Genomic DNA, 10,092 nt, shown 5'->3' on the forward strand with positions numbered 1-10,092 from the left:
GCAAAACTCATTTCAAGGTCAGTGGGATGAGCTGCATTTCTCTTAAAGTGGTTAGTGTTTGTGACCTAAGGCCACTTTCCAACTCCCACCTTTGTGAAAAACCAAGCTGGTCTGCTTTGCCTGGTCCCTGCACCTCTGAACAGAAGCCTCAAATCTGTGGACTCCAAAAAAGTTTACTCTGGGCTCAATTCCCCAGGTAACCATGGCCCCTGTCCTCAGTACCTATACCTAGTCCTAGCCCTATCCTAGCTGTTTGCAAAGAACCCCCAGCCCTCTGAAGCCTGCCTACCTTGCCTGAGTGAAGAGGGCTCCTCCTTGTGACACATCCAACAGAAGCCTTTGCCTCCCCAGTGGGTGAATTTGGAGATCCCTGTGGCAGTCTGAAGCCTCCAAATGCCAGGCTTCTCAGCCCCACAATGGGGCTGAAGGTCATAGGCAGAGCATACCAGTTCCTGTCACCTCATCCCAGGTCTCTTGGGACCTTAAATGTCCCATATATGTATTTCTTCCCTTGGGTCCCTGCTTTGTATTTCAGACAGCTGGTTGGGTGCATTCTGTTACCTCATTTCTGTTGGCCACATTTCATGAACCCTGTGTCTGCCTTTCCCCATCTCATCTTAGGAACATTGCCGGGCACAAGCTGCTGGTATGTGTGGTGCATCCTTATTTATTCTCCACCCTGCACCCTGAAGTTGTGAGAAGGCCCCCATCAGGTCTCAATTCCTCTGGAGAGAGGACTGGATTTGCTATCTTCCTGTGTCAACTTGAGTCATAATCCAGCAGCCTGCCCCCAGAGCCTGGTACTTCTTTTGCCTGGTACTTGCCCCACACCCCATCAGCTTCCCTCCTGGCCCACTGCCCACCACACCATTGTAGGGTGGTCAGACTCACTCCGTAAGGCTGGACACCATCACCCCAGACAGGAGCATTCCCATGGCTGCAGCAATGGAGTGACCAAGCCATATATATGTCCAGCATGACTCAGTAGACTGAGATCAAAGCTGGCCTTGATCATCTTGGGACTCTGAAAAATATTGGTATAGTCATCCCTCATCTATCCAGAACCATTATGGAAAGTGTCTCCTTTCCATAATTTAGTTATGAACCAGGAATTAATGCACAGATACAAATGTCTTCAAATAGAGTTGCTTTGAACCTGGGAAATCTTTACGTTATACTCATTTCCACCTAGCTTGGTTATTTGATTTCTAACTCCAAAACATTTTAGGAAAAGCAAACTAGAAAAAAGGGAAAGCAGCAGCTATGTGGCAGGCCTCAGGAAATGATTGCCTGATAATTGATAACATGCAAGGTTTGGAAAAGTATGAGACCTCCAAAAGTCCTTTGCATCTGATATTACCACTCAGCACACAACCTCATGTTTATAACGCAACCCCAAGTCACGCACGTGCAAACATGAGTCACCTTCAGCATGCTCCCCGAGGATGCCTAGGTGTTTCCAAACAACTCCCAGACCTCTGAAGACTGCATACCCTGTCCGAAGTTGAGAGGGCTTCCCCACGTAATGCATCCCCCGAAGCTTTTGCATAATCACAGTTCGCGAGCAGCATGTTCAGTTCTCATAGTTTGTACTGCAGTTCTCAGAAACTGATGGGAATGCATTTTTAAGGTTGATATACTTACAACAGTAAATATATATTCATATATTTAAAGCACAAATAGTGCTTTATTTGCTGCCTATATCCTTGTTTCTTGAATTAGCTAATGAAGGGGAAAGAAACCTTGACCAATTAATTGTTAATGACCTCAGTTTTCTGATGAACTTCGCCTTCCTCATCTCTAAAATGAAGCCAATAATACCTGCCTGAAGCGCTTCGGATCACCATGAAAATCTAATAGGATAGCTATGTGAAAGTTCTACAGAAAAAAATAAAGAATGTGTGGTAATTTCCCTTATCTAGATTGGATCATGCATCTAAATTACAGAAGGAAGGAAAACTACAAGTACACATTACTCAAAGGTTAGAGATTAGGCAAATCTTGAAGACAGATAATTGACAGAATTGGGCACAGCTCAGAGAGGACCTCCACCAGTGTTAGCAACAGGCTATTCTTGGGGAAAAAGCGACACCTACTGCATCTAACTATACTGCAATGGACACAGAAAACCAAAAGTCTTCAAACTTGTGTTCAACGTTAGTCAGGCATGAGATCCCTACTTCACTATTGCAAAAATAAGAAATTAGAAATAGTCATACCGTATTTCTCCGGAAAAATGACAATCTTCTTTCGTTTAAAAATAACTGTTTCATATTCAAGTGTAATGCATATTATAGATATTTAAAGAACACAAAGATCCTCTAATAACATCATTATCAAACATGTCTTAGAGCTGCTGCCACTGCCATCTTCATTTCTCTTCATTCTTCCATTTTTTTCCTTCACTTATTCTCCTTCCCCACCTCTTCATCATCCTCCTCCTTCCATCTCAATTCATGCACATTGTTAAAAATAAAATAAAAAATAAGATAGTAAATCAAAAGTAAAACCCCTCATCAGGGTGACCATTGCTAACAGTTGGTTGTGTGCTATGCCACACAATTTTATGACAGTGGAAATACATATCTATTACAAACTATTATAAGATAGTACTGGTTGTCATTGCTCTCCAGCCAAAGATCACTCGGAACACACCTGTAGTCAAGCAAGTTGGGGTTATTACTCTTTGCTGTGGGGGAGAATGCATGGCATGGGGAAGTGTGGGGTGTTTCAGTAAGAGGGTGCTAGAAAGAAATTATTATGGGACTCAGGCTTGTGCTAGGGGGTTTGCAGAAGGGTTTAAGGAAGCAGGGTAATTCTGTGGGTGGGTATCTTAATAACTCTTATCCGGAAGGAGGGAAGACTGCTGCAAAGCTAAAGCCAGTGAAGAACTGGTAAAGAAGCAGCAGTCATTCCTCTTAGCCGGGACAGGAGGCTGCTCAGTCATTTTGTGGTCTGGACAGTGTTCCTGTTTTGCCTGCATTCAGACGTGATTACAGAGTGATCTCATTTTTTTCTTCATCTATCATCGGCACTGAGTGTCCTTGTCTGATGTTGGTGTTCTATGAAATCCTTTATGTTCAATAGGAAAACACCGAAGCTATGAGTGCCAGGCCAACTCCCATCTGTCAGGGACCACTTTTCTCTTTCTTACTGTTTCCTCTTTTTTTTTGCTTAACAATGTGGACATTTTTTCATGTCAATACTGAAGCTAATTTAACCAAATTTCTATTGTTGAATAATTGATTTTTTCCCAACATTTCAGGCTTATAATTAATATAAAATAAAAATCTTTAGAAGTATGTCTTTGCACACTTATACTGCTATTTCCTTAAAATAAATATCTAAAAGTGTAATTACTGGATCAAATGATATATACACTTTAAAGTTTTCAATAGATATTGCCAGAATGCCCTCCATAGAGTGTGTACTAATTTCATTTCCAACAATAGTATAGAACACCCACTCTCCACAAATCCTTATTTGGGGAGCACACAAGGTCACCAACCTTTTTTTCTTGTCTTTTCTGGTTCCATAGACAGAAAAACATCTTAAAGTGTTTTATTATGTAAAATTTGATACACACACAAGACAAAATGAGGCATGTATATGTCTCACTAGACTACACTACATTAGACTGTCTCAGTAGCTTCAGGGGAGTCTGGTTAGGTGGTACAAATGCTTTGATCATCTCAAACCTGTTTCTCAAGCTGCTAGCTAAGAAGAGAGGTCAGTAGAATGGAGTATCTTTGGGTTCCTCAGATTTGGAACACACCTTAACAATAGCGCCTTTCAAAGTGTGTTGCTGTCTGCTTACTCATCTGCCTACCCCTGAATTATGAGCTTTAAGGGGACAGGGACTATGTCTTATTCACTTTTGTGTCTCCAGAATCTAGCCCAGAACCTAACCTAAATAGACCTAAATTAATATTTAATGAACACCCCCAATCTATTTTTTTAAAATCAATTGATACACAAGTAGTTGGGGGGTGATAAATTAGCTATAGATTTTCTATGTAAGAAACATACTTATACATAAATTTCAATTTGTCCAACTACTCTGTTGGAATAATTCCTACAGATTGGAACTGCCAGGACAAAGTACATACAAGATCTAAATTTTGAGTAAATTTCCCAAAACTGGAGTAAATTTTCCCAGTGTTTAATAGTTCCTTATTTCCTAATATTCTATACAAATGTTAGATTTCTGTATTTGTGATCATTGATAATGTAATATTACAAAGAAATTGCTTTTTCATCTATTAATGTTAAGCTACATCATCTTCATATCATCTTATTAATCATTTGCATTATTTCATTTTCCTCTATTTCTTTTATTTTCATTTCCCTTTTAATGTTAAGTCTCTTTGTTACTGATTTCTAAGAGCTCATTTATGATTAAGAAGGTTAACATTTTTTCAAGTATTGCAAATGAAATACCATGTTTTTCTCATTTATTTTACTGTGGTGTTTTAATTTTGGGTTGTGCAGAAGTTACATATTGAAATATGATCATGTTCTGTTTTACATATATGAAATGAACAATGAGTAAAGGAGGAAACACCGCTCCACTCTAGGAAGGCAAGACCCAGTTCTTAGAAGTTGATCCCTAATGGGCACTATTTGGGTACTTTGTAACTGCAGGGGTTCTGAGCACAAGCTTTGGAATCTGAGAGACCTGGGTTTTAGTCACAACTCAACTACAAACTAACTGTATGACCCTGAGCAAGTTATTTCTCCTTCGAGCCTCAGTTTCACAATGTGGCTAACAACACTAGTCTTTCTGAGATTGAGCTTGATGTATAAAATGTTTAGCTCAATGCCCACACCATATCTAGCACATTATTATATTTTAGGGCATTATTGTTATTATTATTAAAGGCAACTATGATTAAGGAATTTATGCTTGCAAAGTGGTGTTGTGCCTTCCAGGGATACCTTTACTCTTTCACTCTGGAAGAAAGAGCAGAGAGGCCCTACCTGTGGACAACCAGACACAAATTAGGGCCCAAAGCAAAGAAGGGTACAGGATGGAGTTCAGAACATAGAAAGGGAGAGGTCGTTTGAGGTCTAGGAGGACACCCTAAAGCTGTCCCTTGAAAACCATGAGCCTATGAGCAGAGGATCCCAGGGGCTGCCACTTGGTACTGCAGAACCACAGGAGCTGGGAGCTAAGTGGTCTCCTATAGGAATACTGACCAGTGGATGGTGTTGGCCTCTCAGCAGGACCTGCGTTCTTTCCATTACCTGGTGTGTCAGCTCGGCAATGGCCATATTCATTCACTCAATAAATATTGAGCATCTACTACGTGTCAGGCATGTTCACTGTTCTAAGCACTGGGGATACAACAGTGAACAAAACAGCCATAATCCAGGCTTTCATGGAGTTTGCAATCTAACAAGAAGGAAAATAATTTAAATAAACAAGCAAACAAGAAAATACCAATTAATGATATGCTATGCTGAGAATTAAAATAGGAGGATGTGATAGGAAGTAACTGGGAGCTATTTTATACAAAGTAATCAGAGTGGGCCTCTTTATGGAGGCAACATTTCAGATAAAGCCTGACTGACCAGAAGGACTTGCAAAGATCAGGGGAAACAACTAGTTCCCCCTAGTTGGGAACAAGCTTGGTGTATCTAGAAAGCTGAATGAAGGTTGGTGGGGCTGTTGCCCCTGAGTGAGGGGAAAGTAAAAATAGTTTAGATAGATGAACAGAGGTCCTAACATGTAAGGCTCTGTAAATCACAACGGAGGATTTGGATTTTATTCTAATTGTAACGGGAAGTGATGGGAAGGTTTTAATTTGGAAGGAACAACACTGTCTTATTTAGTTTTCTTTTCTTTTTTTAATTATACTTTAAGTTCTAGGATACATGTGCACATGTACGCCTATGCAGTATAGGTATACATGTGCCATGCTGGTTTGCTGCACCCATCAACTCATCATTTACATTAGGTATTTCTCCTAATGCTATTCCTCTCCTAGCCTCCCACCCCCCGACAGGCCCCGGTATGTGATGTTCTCCGCCCTGTGTCCATGTGTTCTCATAACGAGGTTCAACTCCTACTTATAAGTGAGAACATGCGGTGTTTGGTTTTCTGTCCTTGTGATAGTTTGCTCAGAATGATGGTTTCCAGCTTCATCCATGTCCCTGCAAAGGATATGAACTCATCCGTTTTATGGCTGCATAGCATTCCATGGTGCATATGTGCCACATTTTCTTAATCCAGTCTATCACTGATGGACATTTGGGTTGGTTCCAAGTCTTTGCTATTGTGAATAGTGCCGTAATAAACATATGTGTGCATGTGTCTTTATAGTAGCATGATCTATAATTCTTTGGGTATATACCCAGTAATGGGATAGCTGGGTCAAATGGTATTTCTATTTCTAGATCCTTGAGGAATCCCCACACTGTCTTCCACATGGTTGAACTAATTTACACTCCCACTAAGAGTGTAAAAGCGTTCCTATTTCTCCACATCCTCTCCAGCATCTGTTGTTTCCTGACTTTTTAATGATCACCATTCTAACTGGCGTGAGATGATATCTAATTGTGGTTTTGATTTGCATTTCTCTGATGACCAGTAATGATGAGCATTTTTTCATGTCTGTTGGCTGCATAAATGTCTTCTTTTGAGAAGTGTCTGTTCATATCCTCTGCCCACTTTTTGATGGGGTTGTTTTTTTCTTGTAAATTTGTTTAAGTTCTTTGTAGATTCTGGATATTAGCCCTTTGTCAGACGGATAGATTGCAAAAATTTTCTCCAATCTTAGTCTTCAAAGGTCACTGTCTATATCAAACTCTAAGACAGCTATAGTAAATTAAAGTAATTATGGTTTTTATTTGCCCAGCCAACTTAACCATGTCCCTCATTCTGACAATTTAATCCTGTCCTCCCTGGGCACACACCTGACTCAGGCCTGACCAATCATAGTATCCCATTTCCTTGGACACAGTCATTGCTTCAGTGTGGGCATGTGATCTAAGCTGGGCCAATCAGAGTCCTTCCCTGGGATTCCTGGATTGGAGCTAAAGAAGTAGCCTTGCCTCTACGGTACAGAGCTGAGAGAATGTGAAGGAAAAATGGCAACCATCTATAGCTCTAGGAATATGTCCATTTCCAGCAAGCAGAACATGAAGAGATGACAGACTAATGGGAGAAAAATAATCCTGGTGGCATTAACCCTGATTCCAGTGGCTAAGGCCTCAGTTCCTAAGGCCCTTCTTGCAATCCTAGGGAATACCTACTCCTTATCTTTTCTACTAAGTGAGCCACTAAGTTTCTCTCTTTACTGAACCCTGTCACCATGAACCCTCTCTAACTTAACAGCCCTTCTTACCCAGGTATTTTTTAAAATATCCAGTCACCATTTCTCTAAGAGGAAATTCACTTTACTCCAGGGAGACGGAAGAAAGGAGAGAAAGCAGCAGGTGCTCAGTAGGAGAGGTGAGTGAGATTATGAGTACAAAGATTTAGTATATGTTTCTCTTCAATAAAGAAACAAAGAGGACATCAGCAGCTCTTGGTCCTAGTAAAAGGGTCTGAGGCCATAATTTTTGTTTTTGTTTTTGTTTGAGAGAAGGTCTCGCTCTGTCACCCATGCTGGAGTGCAGTGGCACGATCATGGCTCACTTCAGCCTCCACCTCCCAGGCTCACAGGCTTAATCCATCCTCTCGCCTCAGCCTCCTAAAGTAGCTAGGAGTAGAGGCATGCACCACCATCCCGAGCTAACTTTTGTATTTTTTTCAGAGACAGGATTCCGTCATTTTGCCCTGGCTGCTCTGGAACTCCTGGGCTCAAGTGAGCTGCCTGCCTTGGCCTCCCAAAGTGCTGGGATTACAAATGTGAACCACCGCGCCGGCCCTGTGGCCGTACTTCAGGCACAAATGCTTAGTACTGTGGTCTTAGCACAAGGCTATCATAGCTCTTTTCCATCTGCTTGAACTTGCATAGTCACATGGCTTGCTTTGTTCATTGAAATGTGATCATGCATGTTACTTCTAGACAAAAACTTCAGGTGCCTACCTATGGCTAGCCAAGTTCCCTTTTCCTTTTTCTACAATCATGGAAGCTTGTGTCAAGATGGAACCTCCCTGAGCCTTGGTTCCTGAGTGACTGCCAAAGATAGACATACGGCATGAGTAACAAATGTTTTAAGCCACTAAGAGTGTGGGGTTGTTATTGCATCATAGCAAAGCCTGCCCTGGCTAGTAACACAATAAATACCCAAAGTAGAATAAGAACTTATCTAGCAAAGATCCCAATGACAACTGTATTACAAACCTTTGTAGAGGTAGCACGTGGACACCTTATTTTGTTGACTGCAATCCCGTAGGTTCATATTCCTTTTTTCCAAGGACATTTACCTAGGAATTACAAGGTAATCTCAATCTATGATGACCTATATTGTTATGATGAAATCATAGACTTTGAGTCTGGTTTAAAAAAAAAAGTTAATTTGGTGGATATCTGTGGGGAGAAATTGCATTAGGAGGATGGTTCCTACAAAAGGTTGGAAGGAGGTCCTCTTTCTTCATTTCGGGCACTTGGTGCTCACTCAACTCCACCCTATCTACAGCTATTCTGCTCAATCTCTAGGTAGGGTCATCACACATATGCTCCAGACAGACCATTTTAGAAATGCTGATATTAGTATAGTGGGCAGGAATTTTTCTCCACAAACTTATAGGTACAAAAACCTATTTTATTTATTTAATCAAATTAACCCAATTCTAAGCGTCCAGTCATCTGACAAGATATTTGATCTCAGCCATCTTGAGGGTGATCGTCCCTCTCCCTAGAATTCCACATGAATCCAGGGGCCTCATGTGGCTCCCAGCAAAGGGCAGAAGATCCTCTAGTTTTTATGACTGTTGCTGAGAAGCTCCTCATCCAAGCCCATACAGAGGGTGAGCAGCTCCCTCCTTCCACACCAAGCATGGGGACCCTTTCTCATAATCCTCTATGTCACAGCTGTCTCCAGCAAACACATATTCCATCCCAGCAGAGGTCTGTCACATCTGAGGAAGTGGCATGGAAGCAGGGCATAGGTCTACATCACTCAAAGAAAAAACACCCATCCCCGTCCTCACCTCGGGGAAGGCCACTTCTGCCTTCTCACTTCTTATGGAGGAAGGAATTAGAGCTTACGTATCAAACACATTTAAGTGTGTCTTGAGAGTGCTAAGGATGGGTGGCAAGTCCTCGTGTTTTGGGCTGGCAGAGAGTTCAGATGAACCCATGTGAGGGGATTAGTGGCCCTTACTTGACAGATATGCAACGTGCCTAAGGAAGGCCTGAGGCCTCAGCCTCCCTGATTAGACAGGTCCAATCAGCCTTCTCAATCATTAATCTTCAGAGAATCTCTGCTGTTTTAAAAATGTACCCAGGTTTGCTTTAATAAGGTATAATAAGACACACAGACACAGAAATGACTATCATCGAGGAAGTTTATACTCACAGGTCCCTAGAAACAGGAGGCAAAGCACACTATGCAGGGACCACATGGAGAAGCACCAGGGTCAGTCAGGATGCAGAGGGAGCAGGGAATCATGGGCAAGAGCGCTTATTGTAGTTTCCATTGTAAGGTATGAGTGAGGCAGGGTAGGCAGACTTAGGATTGGCTAGTTTGAGTAATTTCAGCAGGCTTTGGAGTAAAGAGGCCAATCCCTAGTTGTCTGGTGCCTGGCCCTAGGTGATTAGGGCAGGGAGATAGTGGCTCAGAGTATAAGAGCCCTGGTCTCTCTCCTCCTTGAAAAACTCTTCCCTCCCACTCCCCACAGGAAGCCCAGTCCCCTTTGACATCTCCCCACCTTCCTTCCTCCCCCAAAGAGGAACTAGGCCATAACCTCAAGTGAGTGGGGTTGAAAGATAGGCTGAGGGTAAACCAAAGAACACACAGCCTTCCTCCATTCTATACAAAGGGATCTCAGGCCACTAAGGTCAGACAGAGCTGAGGATTATAAAAGTCATAGATCTGCCTCCCAAAACCTAGAAACCAGCAGCTATGAGCTGTCCAGAGGTGACCCAGAACAGGACATCTGTGAAGTAATGACTGTCCTTTTACTGAGTGAGGCTTAAT

The sequence above is a fragment of the Macaca thibetana genome, chromosome 13, assembly GCF_024542745.1.
Source record: "Macaca thibetana thibetana isolate TM-01 chromosome 13, ASM2454274v1, whole genome shotgun sequence".
Lineage (NCBI taxonomy): Eukaryota > Metazoa > Chordata > Mammalia > Primates > Cercopithecidae > Macaca > Macaca thibetana.